Below are 27,571 nucleotides of genomic sequence, written 5' to 3'. Positions count from 1 at the left end.
GCAATGTTCCTACAGAGGATTATTTTTTATATATTAGACAGTATGATTCAGGATCAAGTGTTCACAAGTCAGATTCCAGCATGGAGCCCTGTCCCAATACTGTACCTCAGCATCCCATTGTATGGGGATGGCTCAGCAGGTGGTCTCTGGTTCAATCCAGGCCTCGATTGTTATCAGTGTGGAGTCAGTTTCCCCCAGAAGCTCCTGTTTCCTCTGCATCCCAAAGATGACCCAATGGGTTAAATGGCCTCTGTGAATTACTCTAATGTCAAATCAGAGTGGATTTGATGGGTTGTGTGAGATGGGCTGTTGGTATCTCGAAGCAAGGATCCCATGCAGGCTGCGGATGACTGCAGTCGAGGGATTCACACTGGACTGTGGACCGCTGAAGGGGTATCAGGCATTGGAAATAGGATGGACGAAGGTGCTGATGGCGCTGAAGGGTTCCTGATCGTGTTGGAGGTTCGAATCTGGAGCTCGGGCTGCCGATGGTTTGGACTAAACTCTCTGTGGCTGCTGGCGCAGCGGGAGCACTGGGGGCGAATCCATAGACTCTCAGGGACACTGAGGGGACTCTCTTTTGATTCTCTTTCTCTGACTGTAAGAGGCACTTCAGGCAATTTCTGCTGATGTCGAATCTGTCTGCCGTAAGGCAGACAAAAACAAATTCCATGTAATATTGCACTCTATTACATGACTGACAATAAAGGAATCTTGAATCTTCTCTGCTGTTAGAGTAAGACTGGTACACATGGAACAGTTAGGATATACAGCCTCAAGGTCACTTCCAATTGGATTAAGGGTGCCCAAACTAATTCTCTGTACAATCATTACAGCCAATAGATAGAAGAAACACTCCATCAGCAGGCTTCATGAACTCAGACTTCAAACCAGTCACCATAATTAGGTGGTCCACCCCTGTCAGTATGTTCCTAAATTACAACATGAGCAGTCCTTAATAGAAACCTATCTGGTAATAGGAGGAGTTCCTGTGACTATTTTGCAGTCTTTCCTTCATTGATAAATTTCATCCTGCAAAACTCACATCTGCTTGCCCTGTCTCTGGAGTTTAACAATGCAGTCTAACCGCCAATCAAATTGTTGAAAGGGTCTATTAAATTTAGTAGATTTGTCTTTATTGTTCTTGGACCACGATTCAGGTGCGTACACTGGGGATTTGTTTACCTGAGATAAATATGCAGAGTTGAAAAGATCAGAGTATTCCTTTGGCAAACAATCACTTTTGATTGAAAGGCAGCAAAGGAACCTGATAATTTCATGTTTTGGGAATGCTTGAGTTTTGACTATTTTCTAAGCTTATGATGTGAACAAATGACTCGCTTCCCACAACCTCAGAACTTCCCAAAGTTCTTTAGAACCAATGATAAACTTTAATCATTGATATAATGGGGTCCTTTTTCACATTGATTGACCAGCATTTTGAGATCCATCAGCCCATCAAGTCCATACTGACATTAATCACCCATTCACATGAATTCTATGCTCATCCCATTTAATTTTTCCCACATTCCCGTCAGCTGCCCCCAGATTCTGTCAGTGACCTGCACACTAGGGTTAGTGAGAAATTAACCTATCACTTGTAGAGGCAGAGACAATTATAACATCTGAAAGACGTTTAGACAGGTATATGGATGGGAATAGTTTCAAGATTCAAGATTCCTTTATTGTCATGTAATAGTACAGAACAAGTAATATCACAAGAAATTTCCTTCTGCCCTTCGTAAGGCAGACAAAGAGTCACCAATAGTGACACCCAGCACCCCTTACAGTACGAGAGAAAGAGAAGCCTTCAGAGTCACTGAGTGTCCGTAGATACACCTCTGACGATCCCACAGCCTCTCCAGCTGCACAGACCCCCGTTTGATCCATTGGCCACCTGAACTCAAGGTCCAAATATCCAAGGCAATCAGAAAGCCTTCAGTGCCCAAGGCCCTTTGGGAGCTCTTTTTGCCCTCCAAGGATGTGGGCCAAATGCAGGCAGATGGGACTAGCTTGGGTAGACGATTGGGGCAGAAGCAGTATCTCTGTTCTGAAAACCCCTATGACTTCGCATGCTCTGATACTTGATGTAGAAGGAATCTATTGGAAACAACAAAGAAAATGCATTTAAATAGTGCCTTTCATTTCCTCAGAATACCTCGATATGTTTATAAACCAATGAAGTACCATAGTTTTTTATGGATGAAAATTCAGCATGCACTTTCTCTGCAGCAAGTTCCACGTGAGATAAAGGAACAGGTGGTTGGAGACAGGAACTTAATGTTATAAACACTGAATGTCCAGAATACCTGTTAACAAGGCAAGGTACTATGGGGAAGCAATTATATGAAGATGGAATGGCCTTGATATGAATATTTATTTTTTTCCAGCTCCACTTTCACCTAATAAAGTAAATAGAAACCTGGCTGAGGTTTCTCAAAGTTCAAAGTTCAAATTTATTTTCAGAGTAAATACATGAGATCACATACAACCCTGAGATTCTTTATTCTGAGGGCCAGGCTTAGTTATTTCTATACTGGTAACTGTGAAGGTACATGACGAAAGAAAGAACTGTAAACAAACTGTGCAAGTATAGATGTTTAAATATTCAGTAATATATAATGAGCAAAATATGTGTCCTTAAATGAGTCCCTGATTGAGTCGGCAGTTGAGGAGTCTGATGGTGGAGGGGTAGCAACTGTTCCTGAACCTGGTGGTGCGAGACTGGTGGCTCCAGATGGTGGCAGCGAGAACAGAGCGTGTGCTGGGTGGATCTATGATGATTGTGGCTGCTCCCTGACGTCAATGTTCCTTGATGGTGGGGAGGATTTTACCTGTGATATACTGGGCTAGTTTGCATTTTTTAGCATGGTTGGTCAGGGATGAAGCTGGACCCCGCTTCAATAAAGGACACGACTGGTTAACATCAATAGCGATTTCCACGTCAACCATATGTGAAAAGATTTATGCTGCAATGTTGGTGCACTCGAGTGCTGATCATATGACTATCTTGCGCACCAGTGACTGACAAGTAGTGCATGGTTCACCTGGGGTCAGCCTGCTGGAGCAAGTCAGGGGTTTTGGAAGCATTGTCAAGTGAAGTTTATTGTCATCCGATTGTACAAGTACAACCCGACGAGACAGCGTTCTCCGGTCCTCGGTGCAAATCACGCAGACACACAACCAGACATAACACACATACAGACAAACAATACATGGGCAGGACATGTATTCACATATACAGATAAATAAATAAATATTGCTTTGTGAATATGAGAGTCTCGGATGGTCAGTGTGAGCAGTTCCTTTGGTCATTCAGCATTCTCACTGCCCGTGGGAAGAAGCTGTTCCTCAGCCTGGTGGTGCTGGCTCTGATGCTCCTGTATCTTTTCCCTGACAGGAGCAGCTGACTGTGTGTGGGGTGGAAGGGGTCCTCAATGATCTTGTCTGGCCTCTTCAGACAACAATCCCGGTAGATCATGTCAATATGGGGTGGAAGGGTAGAAAACTCCAGATCACCACATCATTCAAATGCAACTACAGGGAGAATAGATTGCTCATAGTTTGAAATCACAGGCTCTCTGGCCCAACTTGTCCATGTTAGTCAATAGGACTATTCATTAGGGCAATTTGGCTGAATGTCACAGGTGATTAGACCATACTTCCCCTTGATCTTCTTCTCTTCAACGAGCCCACGGAGAACCTCTACACAACCCACTTTACTTTCTTTTTCTCTAATTCTGTGATCTCCGAAGGCAGAATAATTTATATTTCTTGGTTTCAGTTATACTCAGTGCCTGAGCTCTCTCAGGCTTCCTTCTCTGTACTTTGGAATAGATCTCCAATACTAGAACCACACTTCTTAAAGTCGCAGTGAGAGATCGTCAACATCTCCAGCATTATCCAAGCTGCTAACAAATCAACAGGGCTGTCAATACAAGCTTCAGGGCCTGTTTCCATGCTGCGACCTGCTCAGCTAAAGCCAGGGTGCCCGTTCTCTGAGAAGGGTTTAAAACCCCGCAAACTAGAGGTGGATGACGACCACTTTCCAAAATCTAACTTCCAGCGTCAGGCGGTGTTTGAATCCTCTGTGTCTAGAACTACATATGAACAAGAGATTTCAAGAAGGTAGCCACATGTAGAAGAGAAAATAACATTTGAATTGGATCAATATAGAAGGGAGTTTCCTGAATAATTTATATCTGGCATAAATTTAGTTTTTTTTGGATCATAGTTAGCCCATATTCGTTAAATCAGGGGATGGTTTTAAAGAGAAAGACAAAATAGGGATGATTCCCTTTGCAATAATTCTTATCCTTCTTGACCTTTGACTTGCCTGAACCCATTCTTATCCTGAAACATTGAATGCCTCACCAAATCCAACATTAATGAATTCCAACTATCGACTGAACTTTGCAAGGGGTTGCAGCAAAAATGCCTGCTTTTGGTGGGGAATTGCCTCACCTTATGAGTGAATTTAGTGTAGATGAGAATAAGCTCACATTCTCCTTAATCCTATGATGTCTATTGTGTGCTCATATTTGGAGCCTAACATTTCATCTCTGTTACTTCGGCTCACCCCCAGGAGAGTGTACAGCTAAGTAATGATGACTCAGAAGAGATTTACTGGGCTAGTTCCAACCAATCTCATGGTCTCCAAGGGTTTCTTCTTGGCTGCGTAAGTGCTGGCTCCACTGTATGGCAGATAGAGCTAGACACTAATTATCTTCTTCTGTAGATGCCTCCAAGAACAGAGCAACGCAGCATCGCATTAACTCCTTCAGTGCTTTATTAAGGAGATGGCTGTAGGCTTTAGATCCAGACTTGTTAACATGAAACCGGGGCAAACTTTACAAAACAAAAATGATCCTGACATCCAAGGTGAGGTAGAAATCTCTATTTTTCCCTGCCTCCAGCAACCCAAAACCCTTTATTTCTCTGGAGAAATCCAAGCCCAGTGCTGACAAATTACTGCTTCTTAATTTGCTCATTTCTGTTTACTCTGTTTAACCTTGGGAATGTTTCTCAGTGTTAGCTCCCCCTTTCATCAGGCATTCTTGGTGAAAGAGGGGAAGACAGAGGATCAAGAAGTCACGGCAAGGGCCAAGGTCAAAGTAAAAGGGGTAAGGTGGAATGATAAATTAAAGAGGTACGATTAACAGTGGTTTGATTTTAAAAGACTGTGGATTGCAGGAAGGGAGGCTGACTGAGGAAGTTGGGATGGTTCGCAGGCTTGAAGTCCTGGGATGGAAGCAAATGATGCAGCAACCGGTTGTGAAATTTCAACCTCATCTCAGAAATCCGGTTCAAATCCTCCTCCAGGCAATTACAAGTAAACATTTCCAAGATCCATGCTTGAGGAAGCAGTCACAGCAAACAACAGCCAAACATTTTTTGGGCATCATAATCCTGAAACACAAGCAGATTTCTGGATAGGAGGTTGTGCTAAGTGCAGAAAGGAAGCCTGGGCTAGATGGGCTGAATGGCCCACACCTAAATAATTCTGTGCAGGAGTGGCAAATAAGTGAGATGTGTTTGTACAGTGCAAGCAAGTAGGCATAAAATGTTCCTCACAAAATTGAACAACCACAATGTATTAAAATGCATTTGATTTGACTGATCAGTGATCTGCAGTCAATTTCCAAGATTCAAGATTCCTTTATTGCCATGTAATATTACAGAACATGTAATATGATCAAAAGTTACCTTCTGCCTGCCATAAGGCAAATAAAGAGTCACTACTAGAGTCGCCCCCTTCCAGTGAAGGAGAAAGAGAAGCAAAAGAGAGTCCCTTCAGTGACACTGAATGTCTGTGGATTTTCCTCTAGCGCTCCCCGCAGGCTTAAGAGCTGCACAGACCCGTGTTCAATACATCGGCCACCTGAGCTCCAGATCCAAACCTCTAACACAATCAGGAAGCCTTCAGCACCCAAGGCCCTTGGGGGATCCCTTCTTGCCCTCAGCACCCTCTCAAATCCCCACTCTGCTATCTGAATGAGCAGACTTGATGGGCTGAATAGCCTACTCCTGATCCAATTTTTATGTTCTAACTTTCCCATGAGCCAGTTTCCAGCAGCCCGCACGGGTCCCCCCACCCCCCCCCCCCCCCCCGACCAGGTCTCCCGCAATGTTCTCACCATTCCTGGTGCCCTATGCTGGTCCGCTGCTGCACGGAGCCTGCAACCACTTGTGGCCGCTGACTGCTTTGCTTAAAGATGAGTTGACTTGCCCAGATGGCACACAAAACAAAACTTATCTTGGTACACATGAAAATAATTCAATTCAATTTCAGACTACTATAAAATCTTCAGACTTTCATACAAATTGGTGTCTTTTTCCATGTGACTGCTGTGGGCTTGTTTATTTCCATGGGGAACTTCACAACTGAACTGGGTCCTAATTCTCTTATTCCAACTGCAGATCACAAAGTAGTCACGCGGAATCATCTCCTTAACGCAGCTGAATCCACGTTCCCGATGGGAACCCCATTTATGTAGAAGTGGAATCAAACCTCATATTTTCCTTGCGCTGAGCATTCATTGTGCAATGGATTATGGGATGGATCCCTCCCAATGTTCAACGTATCCTGGGAGATTATCACATGGATCAGCGATTTGACATTACCAATTATGTGCAAGGGCCTGCTGCAGTTGAGTATATTTTTCTTTTAGATTTTGGAGTGGCTAAATATTAAATTGTGGTGTGCTGTGGTTTAAAACCAAAACCCAACCAGATAACAGCCAATACAAACTCTGAAAATTTACAAATCTTTCCATGTGCAATCTCGATGGAAATCCAGATGGAAATATAGGTTGGTGGGTTATTTGGCCAGAGGAAATTGCCTTATATGTGTAGGTGGACCAGGAGGAGTTGATGGGAATGTGGGGAGTATCAAAAGGTCAGTGATGGATTTGTGTAAAGAGATGGTTCATATCCAGCGTCTTGGTGGGCCGAAGAGCCTTTTTCCACAGTGTACAACTCCATGATTCTATAATATCCCAAGCATGATGTGGATCTGTGTGAGAATGAAGAGCAGAAGATGTATTTGGTTGCAATGAGCAAGTGTCCTGGCATGGGAATGGCTCAAACTAGAATACTTCATCAAAATGTAGTCCCTGACTGCACATCCTCTGTTGGGGAGCCAGGTCCTTCCGAGTCGGGATGTTGGATTCAGCTGGATGTGCCATAGCCAAATGCTTTCCGGCTGAGCAGCGCATTCCCCTGCCTGACACTTCAGATCCCAAACCAGCCATTCCTGAGACCAGGAACACTCATGGTATATTTTCCATGAATGCTCTGAATTGGCTGCAGCTCTCTCCACTTACTTCTCCACTCTCTGTCTTGCATGCATCCTCTTTTATTGGTACTGAATATTACGGTAGAAATGTGAAAATCTGGACTGCTCAGGGATTGGATCTGTCTGGATTTTAAGATTATTTGAAATCTTGGGCAGTACTTTTAAAATTCAAATTTAAGAAGGAATAAAGCTGCACTGCTGGTGGGTGGAACACACAGCCCCCTTGCATCTGCTGCACCACTGGTGAGTGGAACACACAGCCCCTGCACCTGCTGCACTGCTGGTGGGGGGAACACGCAGCCCCCCCCCCCATCTGTTGCACTGCTGTTGGTAGGAACACATAGCTCCACCCCTGCACCTGCTGCATTTCATGTGGGTAGAACACACAGCTTCTCCTGCATCTACTGCACTGCTGGTTGGTGGAATGGACAACTTCTCCTGCGTCTGCTCCACTGCTGATGGGTGGAACATGGAGCCCCCTGCATCTGATGCACTGCTGGTGGGTGGAACACACAGCCCACCCCCACCCCCACACCTGCTGCACTGCTGGTGGGTGTAACACACAGCTAGCCTGCCTCTGCTGCATTGCTGGTGGGTTGAACACACAGACCCCTGCATCTGCTGCATTGCTGTTGGGTGGAACACACAGCCCCCTGCATCTGCTGCACTGCTGGTGGGTTGAACACACAGCACCCTGGCACTGGCTGCAATGCAGTTGGGTAGAACTCACTGCCCCACCACTGCACCTGCTGCACTACCTGTGGGTGAAACACACAGCCCACCTGCATATGCTGCACTGCTGTTGGTAGGAACACACAGCCCCACCGCTGCACCTGTTGCACTTCTTGTGGGTGGAACACACAGTTTCTCCTGCATCTACTGCACTGCTGGTTGGTGGAACAGACAGTTTCTCCTGCATCTGCTGCACTGCTGGTTGCTGGAACAAACAGCTTCTCCTGCATCTGCTGCACTGCTGGTGGGTAGAACATGCAGCCCCCTGCATCTGATGCACTGCTGGTGGGTGGAACACACAGCCCACCCCCACCCCCACACCTGCTGCACTGCTGGTGGGTGTAACACACAGCTAGCCTGCCTTTGCTGCACTGCTGGTGGGTTGAACACATAGACCCCCACATCTGCTGCACTGCCGTTGGTAGGAACACACAGCCCCACCACTGCACCTGTTGCGCTTCTTGTGGCTGGAACACACAGCTTCTCCTGCATCTGCTGCACTGCTGGTGGGTTGAACACACAGACCCTTGCATCAGCTGCAATGCTGGTGGGTGGACCACGCAGCCCACACACCTACACCTTCTGAAATGCTGGTGAGTGGAACAAATAGCACCCCCTGCATCTGCTGTACTGCTGATGTGTGGAACACGCAGCTCCCCAAATCTGCTGCACTGCTGTTGGTAGGAACACACAGCCCCACTGCTGCACCTGCTGCACTTCTTGTGGGTGGAACACACAGCTTCTCCTGTATCTACTGCACTGCTGGTTGGTGGTATGGACAGCTTCTCCTGCATCTGCTGCACTGCTGGTTGGTGGAACAGACAGCTTCTCCCGCATCTGAGGCACTGCTGGTGGGTGGAACACACAGCCCACCCCCACCCCCGCACCTGCTGCACTGCTGGTGGGTGTAACACACAGCTAGCCTGCCTTTGCTGCACTGCTGGTGGGTTGAACACATAGACCCCCACATCTGCTGCACTGCCGTTGGTAGGAACACACAGCCCCACCACTGCACCTGTTGCGCTTCTTGTGGCTGGAACACACAGCTTCTCCTGCATCTGCTGCACTGCTGGTGGGTTGAACACACAGACCCTTGCATCAGCTGCAATGCTGGTGGGTGGACCACGCAGCCCACACACCTACACCTTCTGAAATGCTGGTGAGTGGAACAAATAGCACCCCCTGCATCTGCTGTACTGCTGATGTGTGGAACACGCAGCTCCCCAAATCTGCTGCACTGCTGTTGGTAGGAACACACAGCCCCACTGCTGCACCTGCTGCACTTCTTGTGGGTGGAACACACAGCTTCTCCTGTATCTACTGCACTGCTGGTTGGTGGTATGGACAGCTTCTCCTGCATCTGCTGCACTGCTGGTTGGTGGAACAGACAGCTTCTCCCGCATCTGAGGCACTGCTGGTGGGTGGAACACACAGCCCACCCCCACCCCCGCACCTGCTGCACTGCTGGTGGGTGTAACACACAGCTAGCCTGCCTCTGCTGCACTGCTGGTGGATTGAACATGCAGACCCCCGCATCTGCTGCACTGCTGGTGGGTGGAACACACAGCCCCACCCCTGCACCTGCTGAACGTCTTGTGGGTGGAACACACAGCTTCTCCTGCATCTACTGCACTGCTGGTTGGTGGAACGGACAGCTTCTCCTGCATCTGCTACACTGCTGGTGGGTGGAACATGCAGACCCCTGCATCTGCTGCATTGCTGTTGGGTTGAACACACAGACCCTTGCATCTGCTGCACTGCTGGTGGGTTGAACATGCAGCCCCCCTTCATCTGCTGCACTGCTGGTGGGTAGAACACACAGCACCCCAGCATTGGCTGCAGTGCTGTTGGGTGGAACTCATTGCCCCACCCCTGCACTTGCTGCACTACCTGTGGGTGAAACACACAGCCCACCTGCATCTGCTGCACTGCTGGTGGGTGGAACACATAGCACCCCCTGTATCTGCTGTACTGCTGGTGCGTGGAACACGCAGCTCCCCACATCTGCTTCACTGCTGTTGGTAGGAACACACAGCCACATTGCTGCACCTGCTGCACTTCTTGTGGGTGGAACACACAGCTTCTCCTGCATCTGAGGCACTGCTGGTGGGTGGAACACACAGCCCACCCCTGCACCTGCGGCACTGCTGGTGGGTGGAGCACACAGCACCATGCATCTGTTGCACTACTTGTAGGTGGAACACAAAGCCGCCCTGCACCTGCAGAACTGCTGGTGAGTGGAACACACAGCCACCCTGCACCTGCTGCACTGCTGCTGGGTGGAATGCACAGTTTCTCCTGCGCCTGCTGCACTGCTGGTGGGTGGAACACACATATTCTCCTGCATCTGCTGCACTGCTGTTGGGTGAAACACACAGCCCCCCCTGCACCTGCAGAACTGCTGGTGAGTGGAACACACCACCACCCTGCACCTGCTGCACTGCTGCTGGGTGGAACGCACGGGTTCTCCTGCATCTGCTGCTCTGCTGGTGGGTGGAGCATGCAGCCCCCGGCACCTGCTGCACTGCTGGTGGGTGAAACACACAGCCCACCCCTGCACCTTCGGCACTGCTGGTGGGTGGAGCACACAACACCATGCATCTGCTGCACTATAGGTAGGTGGAACACAAAGCCGCCCTGCACCTGCAGAACTGCTGGTGAGTGGAACACACAGCCACCCTGCACCTGCTGCACTGCTGCTGGGTGGAATGCACGGTTTCTCCTGCACCTGCTGCATTGCTGGTGGGTGGAGCACATATTATCCTGCATCTGCTGCACTGCTGTTGGGTGGAACACACAGGTTCTCCTGCAACTGCTGCACTGCTGGTGGGTGGGACACACAGCCCCCTGAATTTGCTGCACTGTTGGTTGGTAGAATAAGCAGACACCCTGCACCTGCTGCACGGCTGGTGGGTGGAACAAACAGCCCCCTTGCATCTGCTGCACTGCTGGTGGGTGGAGCACACAGCTTCTCCTGCATCTGCTACACTGCTGGTGGGTGGTACACACAGCCCCACTGCACCCTCTGCACTGCTGGTGAGTGGAACACACAACCCTCCCTGCACCTGCTGCAATGCTGATGGGTGGAACATGCAGTCCCAGCCCTGCATCTGCAGCACTTCTGGTGGGTGGAACACGCAGCCCCTCGCACCTGCTGCACTACTGGTGGGTGGAACACACAGACCCCGCATTGGCTGCACTGCTCTTGGGTGGAACACGCTGACCCCCTACACCTGCTGCCCTGCTTTTGGGTGGAACATGCAGCCCTACGTTAACTTGCTGCACTGCTGGTGAGTGGAACATGCAGCCCCCTGCACCTGCTGCACTGTGGTGGGTGGAACATGCAGCCCCCTGCACCTGCTGCACTGCTGGTGGGTAGAATGCTCAACCCCCTGCATCTGCTGCACTGCTGGTGGGTGGAAAATGCAGCTCCCTGCATCTGCTGCATTGCTGATCGGTGGAACACACAGCCTCCCCCTGCATCTGCTGCACTGCTGGTGGGTGTAACACACAGCCTCCCCCTGCATCTGCTGCACTGCTGGTGGGTGGAACACACAGCTTCCACTGTATCTGCGGCACTGCCGGTGGGTGGAACTTACGCAACCTCCCCCTGCATCTGCTGCACTGCTTGTCATTTCTTCTGCTTTCTTTAAACACTTTCGTATATTACCTTGTTTATGACCTTGTAATTTCTTCGTGATAAGATTATTCTGCACTATGTGTGCTGGCATGATGTTTTGAAGACTGAAATGATGTTTCTATTCCACAAATTTAATAGCTGTGTCCATGGACTTTCCTGCAGTAACTTTTTTAATATCGTAAATTGTAGATCTTCCAATGTCGTGTGTCTAATTTCTTAATTATTTCAAGTTTGTCACTCAATTTCAACATGTTTTTCTTTCTCTTCACAATGCAGTTTATCAATTTTAGGATCCATTATTATGGCTTCTAAATGCATGTGCTATGTATGTATGGTTGCTGTTGTCCATCTGTATCTCTTGCCCACTAAATTTAAAACGTTTGAGAGTTTTCGATGTCTGGATTCTCGGGTGGTCGGGATTTCTGGCATCCGGATTTTTGATTTTGACTGCACGCTGTGAATGGTTTCAGCAGCAGGAATCACAAGAATGGTAATTTTTCTTCGTTGGAGGCCAAAGCCAATGAATGTTACTACAGTGCCAGAGATGGAGTACAGTAATGTTATTATCACTTGGAATTGTTTTTAATCCTTCTCAGCAGAAGAATGGAACATTCTTTTAAGCCATTGGCCTCTTGGTAAGTAAACCATATTCATCCTCAAGTGAACGCAGAAACATAAGAGCTAAAAATAGAAGCAAGAGGCCATTCAGCCCTTCATGTTTGCTTCTGCATTCGAACAGATAGTGGCTGATATTTTTTGATAATTAATAAAAAGAAATAAACTTTATTTACAATTCAGCTGAAGCCAATTCTGGCCATATAAACCCATGCCACCCAATTATATCTAAATAAACCTACAACTCAAAAGGATCTGATAAGGGAGAGGTGAGAATTGATTTTTGTTCTGTGAAAGGAGACAGAGGGAAAAGGGAAGAGAGAGAGAGAGACAGACAGAACATGAGGAAAGGAGACATAGGGAAAGATGAGGGGGTGGTGGGCTAACGGAAACCAAAGGTCAATGTTAATGCCATCCTGTTGGGGGTGCCCAGATGGAATATGGGGTGTTGTTCCTCCAATTCATTAGTGGTCTCAGTCTGCAGTGCAAGAGATTTTTTTTGTTATGTACATATGGGTTAACACAGCATTGTGGGCAGAAGGGCCTGTACTGTGCTGTAATGTTCTATGTTGTTTGTTCTATGTCAACAGGGAAATGGGGTAGGGAATTGAAATGGGTGGATACTGGGAGATCCACACTATTGTGCCAGACAGAACCAAGGTGTTCAACGAAGTAATCTTCCAGTCAGCACCCAGTTTCTCCAATGTACTGCACTACAGCATCCTAACCCTAACCCTAACCCTAACCCTAATGTGCAGAGACCACAATGGGAGCACCGAATGGAGTAGATGATTCCTGCAGATTCACAAATGAAGTGTTGCTTCACATGGAAGGACCTAGGATTCCCGGATGAATACATGCCAGCCAAGGGAAAACATCACATCAAACAACAAAAAAAAAATCTGCTGGAGGTACTCATCAGGAGAAAAAGAACGGTCTATGCTTCAGAATGGAATCCTTCATTAAGACTGACTTGCTACCTCCAGCAGATGGTTCTTTGCTCCACATTCTAGCATCTGTGGTCTCTCATCTCTCTCCATTATATCAAGCACCCTCTCAAGTCCACAGCAATTATAGTGAGCTACCAAGATCAACAAACTCATCAATACGTAATGAGTAAATAATAAAATGGACCAGTGAGGAGCTCTGAGGTAGAAGAACACACTGAATGTTGGCTGGTGGTGACTCGAGGTGAGGAACCCATGCAGGCTGTGGGCTGCTGGCGACTGTGGTCAAAGGGCTCACACCAAGTTGTGGGCTGCTGAAGACTGGCTCAAGATTGGTTGAATGGGTGCCAGGTATCGAAACCAGGACGCGAGAGGATACTGTAGTGGACTTCCTGATCGTGTCAGAGGTGTGCATCTGGACCTTGGGTTTGGACTGGCTGCAGGAGTTGCTGGATGTAAATCCATGGACACTCAGAGGAGGACACCCTTTTGCTCTTTGACTGTAAGAGGCACCAGGCAATTTTTGCTGATAGTGAATCTATGTCTGCCTTACAGTGGACTGAAGAAAATTCTGTCTACTCACTGTTTTATTACAGGACAATCAAATAATCTTGAACTGAAACATAAAAGGGGTTAATCAATATACATTTGTGGCAAGTGGGATTTCATAAAGATCGGTTTGAGTCAACAGAGGAATTTATCTGTCCAAACCCTGTGTTTCAGTCAACTTGTTAAACTGGTGATGTTCGGTGGATGATGTCATGGCTTGAGACCTTCATTAATCCATTTCCATCCCTCTCCACGCCATGTTTACATGCCAAACTAATTGTTTGGTTGTGCTGGGAAGTGAGGACTTCTCTCCCCAGCATTGCTCGATGAAACATCACTGCTGTAGAAAAGGGGCACTGCACTGAGCTACAACAGGCATGGGGGAATGATTTTATCTCTGATTGTTGGCATGTGAACGAAAATCAAAATCAAAAGAACTGACTATTCAGGAAATGTAAAATAAAAACAGAAAATTCTGGCAATATTCACTATCTCCAAGATTCCTTTATTGTAATAAAGCCAGTGTAATATTACACAGAATTTGCCTTAATCTGCAGTAAGGCAGACAAATTCATTATTGGCAGAAATTGCCTGAAGCACCTCTTACAATCAGAGAAAGAGAAGCAAAAGAGATCCCCCAGAGTCACCGAGTGTCTGTGGATTCGCCTTCAGTGCTCCTGCAGGCTCCGCAGCCACACAAGAGTCCAGTCATCAGCCAGAGCTCCAATATGATCAGAAACCCTTCAGCACCCTCGTCACCCTCTCGCATCCCACTTCTAATACCCTGGTACCCCTTCAACCAGTCTCCAGCAGACCGCTGCCTGATGTGACTGCAGTTTCCAGCAGCCCACAGCCTGTGCAGGTTCCTTGAATTACCAGCAGCCTGACGTCTGTTGATTCTTCAGCTGGTGAACCCCACTCTGGCCCGTCGCCGTGCTGATCATCCTGTGGGTCATCTCCTCTGCTTCTCCTTTTCAAATGGGGGGGGGGGTGATCTCCCTGTTTTCTGGTGCCCTGCACCAATCCTCTGCTTCCCTAGAGTCTGTAACCCCTTGTGGCTGCTTCTGATCTGTGCATCTGTTCGGCTTTTAAAATTGGTGCAAAAGTTGTGAGCTCCATCATGGGAAAGATGTTGGGGAAAAGAGAGGAAACTTCAAAGATGTATTTAGGGGCTCTGTGGCAGAGCGTAACTGTCATCGGCTCACAAAGCCCATGACCTGCTCAAAATGAAGCAGTAGTATTCAGGAACGAGGGAAATCTGTAAAAGGCTGGGAGTTTGGGCCCAGACATTGCTGAGGACCTAAGCTGTTCCTCCTCACCTGGTGGACTGCCTCACAATAGCCTCCTACAGTGGGGCTTTGGTACCTATTGGAGCAAGTAGGCACGTTCTAACCCCAGCTCTCAATATCCTCAGTTTGCTCTGCACTGCTGGGTTTCTGGAGTATTAAGAGAATGCCTCTAACTTTCATAACTTGGCATATAAAACAAAACACATTTACATGTAAAACTGGAAGGGTCACCAAATCAATTACATTTGAACAAAAATGGACCAAATGCAGGCAAATGAGACGAGCCCAGAATGACCACCTGCAAATGAGAGAAATAACACGTCACCTTTAATCTGAGCACCCATCAGCTGGATGGCATTAACATCGACTTCTCCAGTTTCCGTTAAACCCCCTCCCCCATCTTTCCCCGTCTCCTTTCCTCCAGCTCTGTCTGCCTCTCGCTCTCTCTCTTTCTCTCTCTCTCTCTCTCTCTCTCTCTCACACTCTCTTCCCTTTTTTCCCATTGTCTCCTTTCATAAAGCCAAAATCAATTCTCACCTTTCCTCTCACCTGTCCTCATCATATTCAGCTAACACCTTGATAGATGAGGAGAACAGGTAAAGAGATGACAGATGAAATACAATGGTGGAATGAGTTTAAATGATTCCAGCACGGTTGTGCACTTCGGTGGAAGAAAATAGATGGGCAGACTATTATTTAGGTGGGGCGAAAATTCAAATTTCCGAGGCCCAAAGGTTCTTGGGAGTCCTTGTGCAGGACACCCTAAAGGTGAAGAATGCAATGTTGCATTCATTTCTAGAGAGATAGCATGTAAGAGCAGGGATGTAATGTTGAGACTCTATAGGCCGCTGGTGACATCTCACTTGGAGTATTGCTTACAGTTTTGTGAGCCTTATTTGAAAAAAGGATGTGCTGGTCTTGGAGAGGGTTCAGAAAGATTTAAATTTAAATTTTAAATTTATATATAGTGACTTTAAATTGAAACATACATCACAATAACAGGTCATTTCAACCCACGAGTCCGTGCCGCCCTATTTACACCCAATTAACCTACTGTCCCGGTACATTTTGAAAGGGGGGAGGAAACTGGAGCCCCTGCAAGATCTATTGAGTTCATCCAGCATATCTCTGTTTTCACTGCCAACTTGGTCAGCATGGATGGTTTGGGCCAAAGGGCCTGTTCTCTATTGCCTGACTCGATATTTGTGTATGTGCTAATGTGTGTCTTCATGTGTGTTTTTATTTTTATTTTATAAATTTTATTTTATTTACTGCACAGTAGAAGCCAATTCGGCCCATTTAAACTCATCCTGCCCAGTTACCCCAAAATTAACCTATAACCCCGTTCGCTTTGGAGGGTGGGAAGAAATTGGAGCACCCAAGGAAAACCTCTGCAGACATGGGGAGAACGTACAAACTTCTTTCAGACAGCACCGGATTCAAACCTGGGCCGCTGGCACTGCAATAAACCTTGCTGCCCCAGTTTCAATTATACACACACATGAGCGTTGTGAATATATGTGCTTTTGCGTTTATGTGTGAATGCATGTGTGCACACAGAACCCCATGTTAAGGGGCAGATGGAATGCAACTCCCCTCCCCAACACATCACCTCACTCCTGTCCCATCTGGGGAAGATGCTACTTCTCCACAGTCAGTCACTCAGAACTGGAGTGGAAGCACATCATCCCCAATCCCATGGGACTGGCTACAGAGAAGGCATTATTGTGCTACATGGAATCATGCTTTAACACTCTATGTAGCACGGATTTGAATGTTATAGTCACTCTCATGTGAAAACATTGCTTTTAGCCTCAGCTTCTACAGAGCAAGCACTAATCCCCCTCAGGAATGTGTGGAGAGGCTGCTGGGGGTGGGATTAATAGGATCTCTCCCACTCTCTCTCTCCCAGTAGTCAATAACTACATTGTATATATAACATGCTTCTGTTTAATATACCCTCCAAAGCAGTCAAATTGAAACCCCTGAGCATGCCTCTAGAAGCCCTTAGTTTCCTTCAAAAGATGTAGCTTTCTTTAGTTATAATTTCCCTGTTAAGGTCACTCTTGTTGTTACAAATGCCCTGACTCCTGAAACTAAATGAACAAGACATTTATAGTGAATGACTTCTCCGGGTTGATCACACAACTTTGTGAAAAAGAGATATTTAATTTGTAGGTTATTATATGTGAATAGTTCAATCTCCTTTCTCTCGCACTTGTTTCATGACAGACGGTTTTCAGACAGAATTTTTGCCCCGGGGGTTGAGTTTGTCACAACCGAGAAACATAGCCTTTAGCATGTATTTTTCCAACTGGGTACAGCCGGAGCTGAATATATTTCAGAGTTGGTGTTTTAAATCTGGGCAGTTTCATTTGGTTGCTTGTCACAGATTGTTGCTTGTTGGTCCTTGTTGAAATGCATCAGCATATATGTAGGCTTCAGCTTGAATTAAATGTAGCACAGCCATTGGCTAGGATCATTTGGAGCAAGAGGAAGCCGTGAGATTTCCAAACTCGCTCAATCATCCACTAAGTTTTGTCCTCAGCTCCACTTCCTTCCCCCCTGCTCCCCATAGTCTTTGACTCCCTGCGATCCAAAAATCTATCTGCCTCTGTTACTGAACCCCCCCCCCCCCACCCCCCCACAGACCTCTTCGGGCTAGATTCCCAAGTCCCGAAGAGAAGAAATTCCTCCTCAATCCTCTTTTGGGGATATCTTAGTGATGGAATGGCGGATGATCAAGAATTGTGGTAGAACTGCTTCTGAAGCCAATTCTTGCTCTAACATAAAATGAACTGAAACCTGTTTTGGAAATGAGTGTTGAAACTACTGGAGATTAAAGTAAAATTTATGTCATCTGGCAGCCTCAGGATTTTGGGGAGCCAGATTGGCAGGTTTTCCAAATTATTGGATATTACTCCTAATTATACCCCAACATGCATTTAACTTTTTGTTTTTGAATGCTACACAGTGGGATAAAAAATGCTTCCAACAGACTCTGTGAATTTAAAGGGAGCTCGAGTAACAGTGTAGGAAACTAGACCCAGTGAGTTCACAGGGAGCACTGGAAACAGGATCCAGTAAGTCAGATGTCAAATTATCATTCTCTCCAAAGATTGTTGGACTTACTGTAATAAGGATAAATTCTGCTTCTAATATCTAACTGAACCCCAGTCACGGATAATGATTTACACACAAAAAAATCTATTTAATTGCTGCATCCCACATCACTTGAGTTAACATCAAACGGACCCAATAGTGGGTGTTGACAAAAGCTCTTAACATATCAGCTGCTGTTACCTGTTTTCTCCAGATGAAGTTTGACCATAGGAACTTCATGTTTCCTGTCTAAGGACAGCAAATTCCCTCTGGTTCCCTGCCACTTCTCATTTGAAAGACAGTAGGTGTGATTGAGGAGTGCCTGATGTCTTGGAATTCCAGGAGGGAGCAGCTGCACGAAGCAAAGCACTTCATGTGGATGGCTTGCCATATGTGACATAGAGTCATAGAGTTTTACAGCAGGGAAACAGGCCCTTCTGCCCAACCTATCCATACTAACCAAGCTGCCATCCCAAGCTTGTCCCATTTGCCTGCATTTGGCCCATGTCCCTCTAAACCTTTCCTATCTATCTACAGTCAAAGTCCAAAGATCCGGTTTCCAGAAATCCGGTCCACCCGAGAATCCGGACTTCTCGAAAACTCTCAAACCTCTTAAATTTAGTGGGCTTTTGTGTGCGTGTGTAAGTGCCACAGATGCACAAAAGTCGCGGAAATTAACAAAATTTTGTTTTTTTTTGTTTTGTATTTTATATGGAAAAGATGTTACATTACTAAACTATCAAAATTTACCTGTTCAACTCTTCTTTATACTCCTTAAAGTGCTGGCTGAAAATCTGGAAAATCCAGAAATCCAGACCAAGGAGCAGGCCAGGCAGTGGAGCTGAGTGGGGAAATGGATCAGCTCCTGATTGAATGGCAGGGCAGACTCGATGGGCTGAATGGCCTATTTCTGCTTCTGTATCATAGTCTAATTGTTATCTTCCTCTAGCACTTCCACATTCCCACTGTGTAAAAAACTTCCCCTTAGTTCCTCTTTTAATCTTTCCCCTCTCACCTTAAAGCAATAGCTTTCAGGTTTAGACGACCTATCCTGGGAGATATGGCTATGATACTTACCTTATCTATGCCCCTCATGAGTCAATATGCATCTCTATGATCACCTCTCAATTTCCTACACTCCAAGTAAAAGTAGTTCCTGTCTAACAGTCTCTCATATATTGCTGCATTATTACATTACATTAGTATACTTTTAAATTTAATTTTGATGTTCAGCATGGTAACAGGCCCTTCCACCCCATGCCACCCATATATCCAAATTATCCCACAACCCCTGTGCATTTTGAAGGATGGGAGGAAACCAGAGCACCTGAAGGAAACTCATGCAGTCACAGGGAGAACGTACAAACTCCTGACACACAGCACCAGATTCGAACCCTAGCTCACTGGCGCTGTATCTGCGTCGCACAAACCGCCGCACTAATTGTTCTGCCTGGCTCCTGGATGGTATTAGCCATACCAAATTATTGTCGACTTCCTTTTAAAGAAAAGAAAGTCAGAAGGTGCAGCTGAGATGGAAATGAGAGACTCTGAGAATGGCTGAGGAGGGCAAGAGATTGTTGGAGCAGTCGAGAGAGAGAGAAAGAGACCAGGGGCCGTGGAATGAAGGACGTATGGCATAATGTGTCCCAATGCTGCAGAGTACTACAATGCTGTGGAACCCATGACTTCCAGAATATTGTAATTCAGAGTACTTACAGTTCTTGACATCACATACAACCCTGAGATTCTTTTTTCCTGCGTTGAGATCGAATTACCACTTATTGGTAGTGCAAATAAAACCTGTCCTCATCGTACACCTGTAAACAAATAAAGAAATGTGAACGAACTGTGTAATACAGAAGAGAAAAAATCAATAAAGTGCACAAGTGAGTGTCTTTAAATGAATCCCTGATTGAGTTTGTTGTTGAGGAGTCTGATGGTGGAGGGGGAGCAGCTGTTCCTGAATCTGGTGGTGTGAGTCTTAAAGCATCTATACTTCTTTCGAGACTTCAAGATTCAATTTATTGTTATGTAATAAATGTAGTGCCATATTAGACCAAATTTGTTTCTGATTGTGGCATCTATATCTTTTTCCTGAGAGTGGCAGTGAGAATAGATTGTGTTCTGTATGGTGTGGATCCTTGATGATTGCTGCTGCTCTCCAATGCCAGCATTCCATGTAGTTGTTCTTGATCGTGATGTCCTGGGCTGCGTCCACTACATTTGCAGGGCTTTACGCTTGGGGGCATTGGTGTTCCTATACCAGGCTGTGATGTAGCTGGTCAGTACATTTTCCGCCACACATCTGTAGAAATTTGCCAGGATTTCCAATGTCATGCCAAATCTCCGAAAACCCCTGAGAAAGTAGAGGTGCTGATGTGTTTTCTTCACGATGCCATTGGTGTGTTGGGTCCAGGAAAGTTCCTCCCAATAGTGACTCCCAAGAACTTAAATTTGCTCACCCTCTCCACCTCTGATCCCTCATCCTTTGGTTTTCCTTCCTGAAGTCAACAGTCAGCTCCTTGGCTTTGTTGACATTAGGTGTGAGATTGTTGTTGGTACAGTAACAGAGATAATTAACTCTGGAAACCAATCCAGAAGAACCCACTCCAGGGTTCGTCAGACTAATAACATTGGGGAGTTCCTGGAAAAGGCAGGCAATAGTTTTCATGATTAACAGAGTTGAGCTGTGCATCTCGCTCCAAATATGTAAGCATTCAATTCTGTTTTTCTCTGACCTCTGTAGATGATCTCTTGGGTAAAGCCCATCCTCGCAACTGAACTATATGGAGTAGAAAGGTTTAATTAGTTAGATTTAGCTAATCCGAAATAGAATGTATGCAAATCCTATGTTGGTTGAACTGTGATATATCTTCTGCTCAGCTCGTAAAGGATGACACCATCTTAGGGATTTTACCCTGGCAGATAAAAAAAAGTTATAATCCAGGGTCAGCCTGCTGGAGCAAGTCAGGGGTTTTGGAAGCATTGTCAAGTCAAGTTTATTGTCATCCGATTGTACAAGTAAAACCCGACGAAACAGCATTCTCTGGTCCTCAGTGCAAAACATGCAGACACACCCAGACATAACACACATACAGACAAACAATATATATGCAGGACAAGTATTCACATATACAGATAAATAAATAAATATTGTTTGTAAATATGAGAGTCTCGGATGGTCAGTGTGAGCAGTTCCTTCGGTTGTTCAGCATTCTCACTGTCCGTGGGAAGAAACTGTTCCTCAGCTTGATACCCTTGTATCTCTTTCCCGATGGGAGGAACTGAAAGATGGATGGTGGGAGGAAACCCACGCAGACGCGGGGGGTGGGGGAGCATTCAAATGCCTTACATACAGCTCCGGATTGCACGGACCACTTAAAACAATAAAAAATAAATAATTTAGGCTATAACTTGTAAATGGAAAGTGTGCCGATCAGAATGTACCTTCAGTTTACTTTAGAATAATATTACAGAGCACAACATCAAGGACACTGAAATTTAAACTCTTTTGTAGACAACCTCCTGGCAGATATCTCTTGCCACAGCCCAAATCCCAATTCTCCTGTGAAGTTCGTGATACCAACATGCCTGCTCTTAATACATAAAAGCAGAGATCAAAGAAGCAGCCTCCAAATTGGGTTCCCAAACACTACAACATCAGCCTTTTCCCCAGAGCCCACTGCTAATTATATCTGAGCTCACTGTTTTCCAGTTCGTGCTAGTTTATAAATAACACTCCCTGTGCTCTATGGCTGTTGACAGCCATAGGTAGGCCATTTCCTCTTATCAATCTGCCTTCAGTGGGATCAGAGAGCTGGAAGAGCCCATTCTAAAGAACATTCTTCATCAGCCTCTCCAATTTTTATTAAATACATCTCCTTTCCGTGGTTGTGATTTAAGAGACAACTCCTTCTTTTATTCCCTCTACAAATGTATTTAACACTATCATTGCTACATTTAAGGATAACTTCCAGGGACTCTGGTAGACTGGTACTTGATAGCCTTTGGTACTGATTGCAGTTACCCCGGTCCTGTGTTCACATAACCTTCTCCTGTTGCTACTTACCTCCTCCAAAGTCTCCTCAAGATTTAGATCTCTGAATGCCCTGGCCTAAATTCTCTCAATGGTGAGCCTCAGTTTTAGAACCATAGAACATTAGAACATAGAAACTGGCTCTTTAGCCCCTCTGGTTCATGCCAAACTATCTTTCTGCCTAGTCCCACTGATCTGCACCCAGTCCATGGCCCTCCATACCTTTCCCATCCATGTATCTGTCCAAATTCTTCCTAAATGTTAAAATTGAGCCTGCATTCACCATCTCAGCTGGCAGCTCGTTCCACACTCCTGCCACTCTCTGTGTGAAGATGTTTCCCCTAAACCTTTCCCCTTTCACCCTTAACCCATGTCCTCTGGTTTGAATCTCACCTACGCTCAGTGGAAAAAGCCTGTCTACATTTACTCTGTCCATCCCCTCACCGTTTCAAATACCACTTTATCAAATCTCCCCTCATTGTTCTTGCTGGGATGTTTCTTTCCTGGTGAATTTTTCAGAATGTCAAGGGTTAGCATTTGCTATCGGTCCGGGATTTTCCTTGAGAAGGCAATGGTTCTGGGAGCAGAGGACACAAATGTGTGGATTTCTGGCCCGTTTCTGAGGGCACTGCTCCATTTGTCTAGTGTCCCAAATGGGCGAGACTGGGTCAGGATGGCGGATCTCCGAGAGCAGAGTGGTGAAAGGAAAGGATTATTTAATAGCAGTCGAATGGATTTACCAGCAAGACTAGAGTTTTAATTCCAAATTTTTATTGGATTCAGAGCAGAGCAGCACAGAAACGGACCTTCAGGCATTGACTCACCTGGTCAATTTGAATTTGCTGGTGGCTTCGGTTTGACAGTGCATGAGGCCATGGACTATGTTAGTTTGGGAATGGATTGAAATGGTTGGCCACTGGGAGGTTCCCACTATTGCAGCAGACAGAACAAAGACGCTCAACAATCTCCCAGTCTATGTCCAGTCTCTCCAATGTAGAGGGGACCATAAAGGAAGCATCAGATGCAGAAGATGTCCCCTGCAGATTTACAAGTGTTGCTTCACTTGGAAGAACTGTTTGGGGCTCCGAATGGTGGTGAGAGAGGAGGTGTGCACGCAAGTGGAGCATCTCCTGTGGCCACAGTGGTAGGTACCAAGGGGGGGGGTGATTGGTGGGGAGGGAGGAGTGGACAAGGGAGTCACAGAGGTAGCAGTCTCTGCAGAAAGCAGAGAGGGGAGGAGAGAGGAAGTTGTGTCTGGTGGTGGGATCATGTTGCAGGAGGCCAAAATTGCAGAAGATAGTATATTGGATGTGGAGGCTGGTGAGCAGTTAATAAGGACAAGGGGAATCCTATCCTTGTTGTGTCTCTTGGGATCTCTCTTCAACTGTGAAAGAATCAAGACTGGGTTTGGTATGACATCAGAAACCCTGGCAAATTTCTACAGAGGTTTGATGGTAAGTGCGCTCACTGGCTGCATCACAGTTTGGTATGGGAACACCAACACCCCTGAGCAGAAAGCCCTGCGAAAGGTAGTGGGCACAGCCCAAGACATCACAGCCCAAGGATCCCCACCACCCAGCACTCAGTCTGTTCTCGCTGCTGCCATCAGAAAAGAGTATCGGTGCCACAAGACTCGCACCACCAGGTTCAGGAACAGCTGCTCCCCCTCCCACCATCAGATTCAATCACATTTAGGGACTCATTTAAAGACTCTTAACTTTGCACTGAATTTATTTTTTTAATTTTCTCTATATTGCACAGTCAGTTTGTTTACATTTCTTTATTTGTTTACATGTGTACGGTGTGTACAGTTTTATTTGCATGACCAATAAGTGGTGATTCTGCCTCATCAGCAGGAAAAAGAATCTCAAGGTTGTATGTGATGTCATGTATGTACCCTGACAATAAATTTGAAATGCAGAATAGGTTTTAGGGGTTTGATTCTCTTCTCCAAGTGAATTTGTAAGGACTTAAGATAATGTCTGTCATTTAACGGTGTTTCACTGTTTTAAGAAACAAAGTTGGAAACTATTTATGCACCTTGCTTTGCATTTTGTTATTTTGCTTCCTAATATTTATTTTAAAATCATTTTCCATTAACACAAGTCTTTTGACTCTCCCTTACTTTGAATTTATTCTCAGAATTTTCCCATCACTGTTATTTTCCAAGTAAGCTGTACCAAGCGCATTGTGAAGCTTCCTTGAAACTGTGAGACTTGAGCACTATTGAGATTATTTAACCTAACATTTGTTTTGCTTTCATAATAGCTTCAGTGGTATGTCCAAAGACCCTGGCCAAACTCAGAACCACGATCAAGCTTAAATGCATCTAAACGTTCCAACTTTTACGCTCATTTTTATTCCTACAACCTTGCTCTGTTTAAATCAAAATTCACCCTGTTTTGTCTTGTTCTTCCTTAACACATCCATATTTTTGCATTTAAACTCCCTTTGTTCTCTGTTGCTCTTAATATATCAGGTGCTTCCAACTCAAACTAGTCCTCGCTTAATTTTCACCTCTTAAATTACCTCCTCTCCCCAACTTTGGTGCTGTTTTGTGTTGTAAATCTTAGCCCTACTTTGGCTCAATAATAATAATATCTGCAGCCTTAGCTACTGACGTTTATTTAATTAGATGTACCAGAATCTTATCTTGAGCTGTATTATGTTCCAAGTGTATTCCCTATTGACAACCCCTCTTTCTTACAAAGATATACGACAATTATTTCTCAATTGTAAAATGTTTGGGAATCCAAAATATAAATGAGTTGTGTAGACCCTAAATCACTAAGTCTTCAATATTTCTTTCTTAAGCCAACATTGTATGTCATGTGTTTTGCTTATATGATGCAGTATTGCTGTCATAAATGGTATTTGAGTATATCAGGTAAGCTGGTTGATTTATTGCTGGGATTTTGCTGGATCTCATGTTAGATTATATCATATGGCAAGGATTTTGGGGGTCTGAATTCTGAGCTCTGTCGATGGATATTTGTTTTGGGGAGTGAAATATTTTCCATTTCAGACTCCTGTTCTCAGTATCACTTTAGGACAGATGCAAAGAGTTAAGGAACTGCGTAAAGCTCATTTTGAACAAGGCAGTTTCAGTATGAGTTAGATGCAGAGAAAAACACCCTCCATTACCTCCTCATTAGTCAGGAAGGTGCAGGTTGAGGAGGGCAAACCTACTGATTACCATCCTAACAATGTTCTACAGGAGGACAATAGAGAGTGTCCTGGCTGGCTGCATCATAGTGTGGTCTGGATAGCTGCAAAGCATCAGATTGCAGGTCAGTACAGAGGGCATTTAAAACTGCTGAGAAGATCATTGGGGTCTCCCTTCCCTCCATTGAAAACATCTACAGGGAGCAGTGCTCAAAGAGGGCTCAGAGAATCATTGAGGACCTTCACCATCCAGCCCTCAGTATCTTTGAGTCACTACCTTCAAGGAAGAGGTACAGGAGCATAAAATCCAGTCTTTCTGCAGGCAGTGGGACTGTTGAATAATCCTATGAACCCGTATATTATTTTTACATATATTTATTTTGGATCCTTATGTCTATATGTTTGTGCATCAGGTACGCTATGCTCTGTTTTATTGTGTTGTACATTTTTATGTAGAATCAGATGACAATAAACTTGAACTTGAACAATGTCCTGCTACACACTCCTAGGGCAGGTCTAGTGTGGGTTAGATATGGAATAAAATCCCTCTCCTACATCCATTTAAACACTCCCATGCAGATAAGCACAGATGAACATAAGGTAAAGTTTAACTAGGTGTGTGAGAAGAAAGCCTGACCTCTCCTGGTGCTTTCTCAGAGGAACCTTGATGATTTTCTTCTTTTGAACCTGTACAACACAATGAGAAATTGCAATTAAACTATCCCTCATCATGACTTGGAAATATGCCTGGGATAAATATCTTCCCCATTCGGAAGCATTTCAAGGAACATTGCAAAACCTTGCATTGAGAGGGTGTTGTAAATAGAATTTGTACTCACACCATGGGAGAGATGTCAATCACGCCACTGCAGGCAATTTGGAATTAAAGGCCACATAAAAAGGAGAAACACATTGGACTCATTTTCCAGTAAAACATGAAAGTCTGCCCTTGTATTGACTGAAGTAAAAACGTAATGTGGGGATTTGGAGGAGCAACACCTGCTTTTCCATCTGGGCTCTTTCCATCCGGATGGCATTAACATTGACTTCTCTGGTTTCAGCTAACCTACTCCCTGCTCTCCCTCGGTCTCTTTTCCTCCAGCTCTCCATCCCCTTCCCTCTCCATTCGTAGAGTCACCCCCCCTCCTTCCCACCATTTGCTGGGGTCCCCTTCCTCCTTTATTCACCTATTATCTCCTGCCTGTGGGAATGTGCTCCTCCCCTGCCCCTCCCCCCAACATTTTATTCAGACATTTGCCCACATTTTGCTCATACCTTGATGAAGGGCTCAAGCCTGAAATGTTGGTTATGTATCTTTATCTTTGCTATTTAATGAACACTGATTGACCTGCTGAGTTTCTCCAGATTGGACTAATTTTCCATTCAGTAATTTCATATTAACTGGTTCCTTGTCGTAGAATAACTGTGAGGTACCTTTCTCTGAACCATAGTCCTTTCTGATCAGTCATGAAACACAAAGGAGACAATACTAATTTCCAGCTCAGTCAAAACAAGCCCTTTAGTCCAATTTTTCTGCATTTGGCCTACATTCCTCTAAATTTCCCCATTCAACCTCCTGTCTAAATTTACTTTTAACATTGTAATTGTACCCGCCTCTGGAAGCCACCTTCCTGCAGATATAGAAGCCCGAAGACCAGCACCTCTAAGATCCAAGTCCACATGGCTGCCGGTCCAACTCCCAAAGGCAAGGATTAATGATCCTCCGTGAAGCTTTAAGTGTGAAGCCAGTGAGTACAGGAACTAGTAAACAAAAAAGCTTGGATTACAGCAGGTTAGTAAAGTTAATTAATGAGGAAGAAAGAAAGCAATTTCCATGGGATTATTTATTACAAGTAAATAAAGGCATGCATTTTCAGAGGGCCTTTCACATCCTGTTTAGGCCATCACAAATCACTTGCAGGCAATGAAGTATCTTTGAAATGCCACTGTTGAAAAGGTGGAAGTCAGTTTAGATACACCACACTCCAGAACCCAATAACATGATAATGACAAAATAGTATGTGTTTGGTGATGTTAATTGGGGATAAAAGTGGCTAGGACACAACAAGTAACTCCAATGCTACTCTTCAAAGTGACACCAAGGATTTTTTTGCATATACCTAACAGAGCAGAGGGAGCTTTGGTTTAATCCGAAAGACAATGCCTCCAACGATGGGATACGGTCTCTGGTCTGCAGTG

The 27,571-nt window shown here is 45.4% G+C and overlaps 1 long non-coding RNA gene across 1 annotated transcript; it reads right to left on the bottom strand.

The window, feature by feature from the left end:
- Positions 1–1,967: 1,967 nt before the first annotated feature.
- Positions 1,968–26,265, bottom strand: LOC138752445 (uncharacterized). The gene is made up of 3 exons (XR_011350648.1): positions 26,010–26,265; positions 19,888–19,988; positions 1,968–2,100 (listed from the first exon to the last, which is right to left on the bottom strand). It is a non-coding gene; the product is annotated as an uncharacterized lncRNA (long non-coding RNA).
- Positions 26,266–27,571: the final 1,306 nt, after the last annotated feature.

Source organism: Narcine bancroftii, chromosome 2 (genome assembly GCF_036971445.1).
Source record: "Narcine bancroftii isolate sNarBan1 chromosome 2, sNarBan1.hap1, whole genome shotgun sequence".
Lineage (NCBI taxonomy): Eukaryota > Metazoa > Chordata > Chondrichthyes > Torpediniformes > Narcinidae > Narcine > Narcine bancroftii.
Note: the sequence above shows the minus strand (reverse complement) of the source record. Positions and strands in the feature narration are given on the sequence as shown.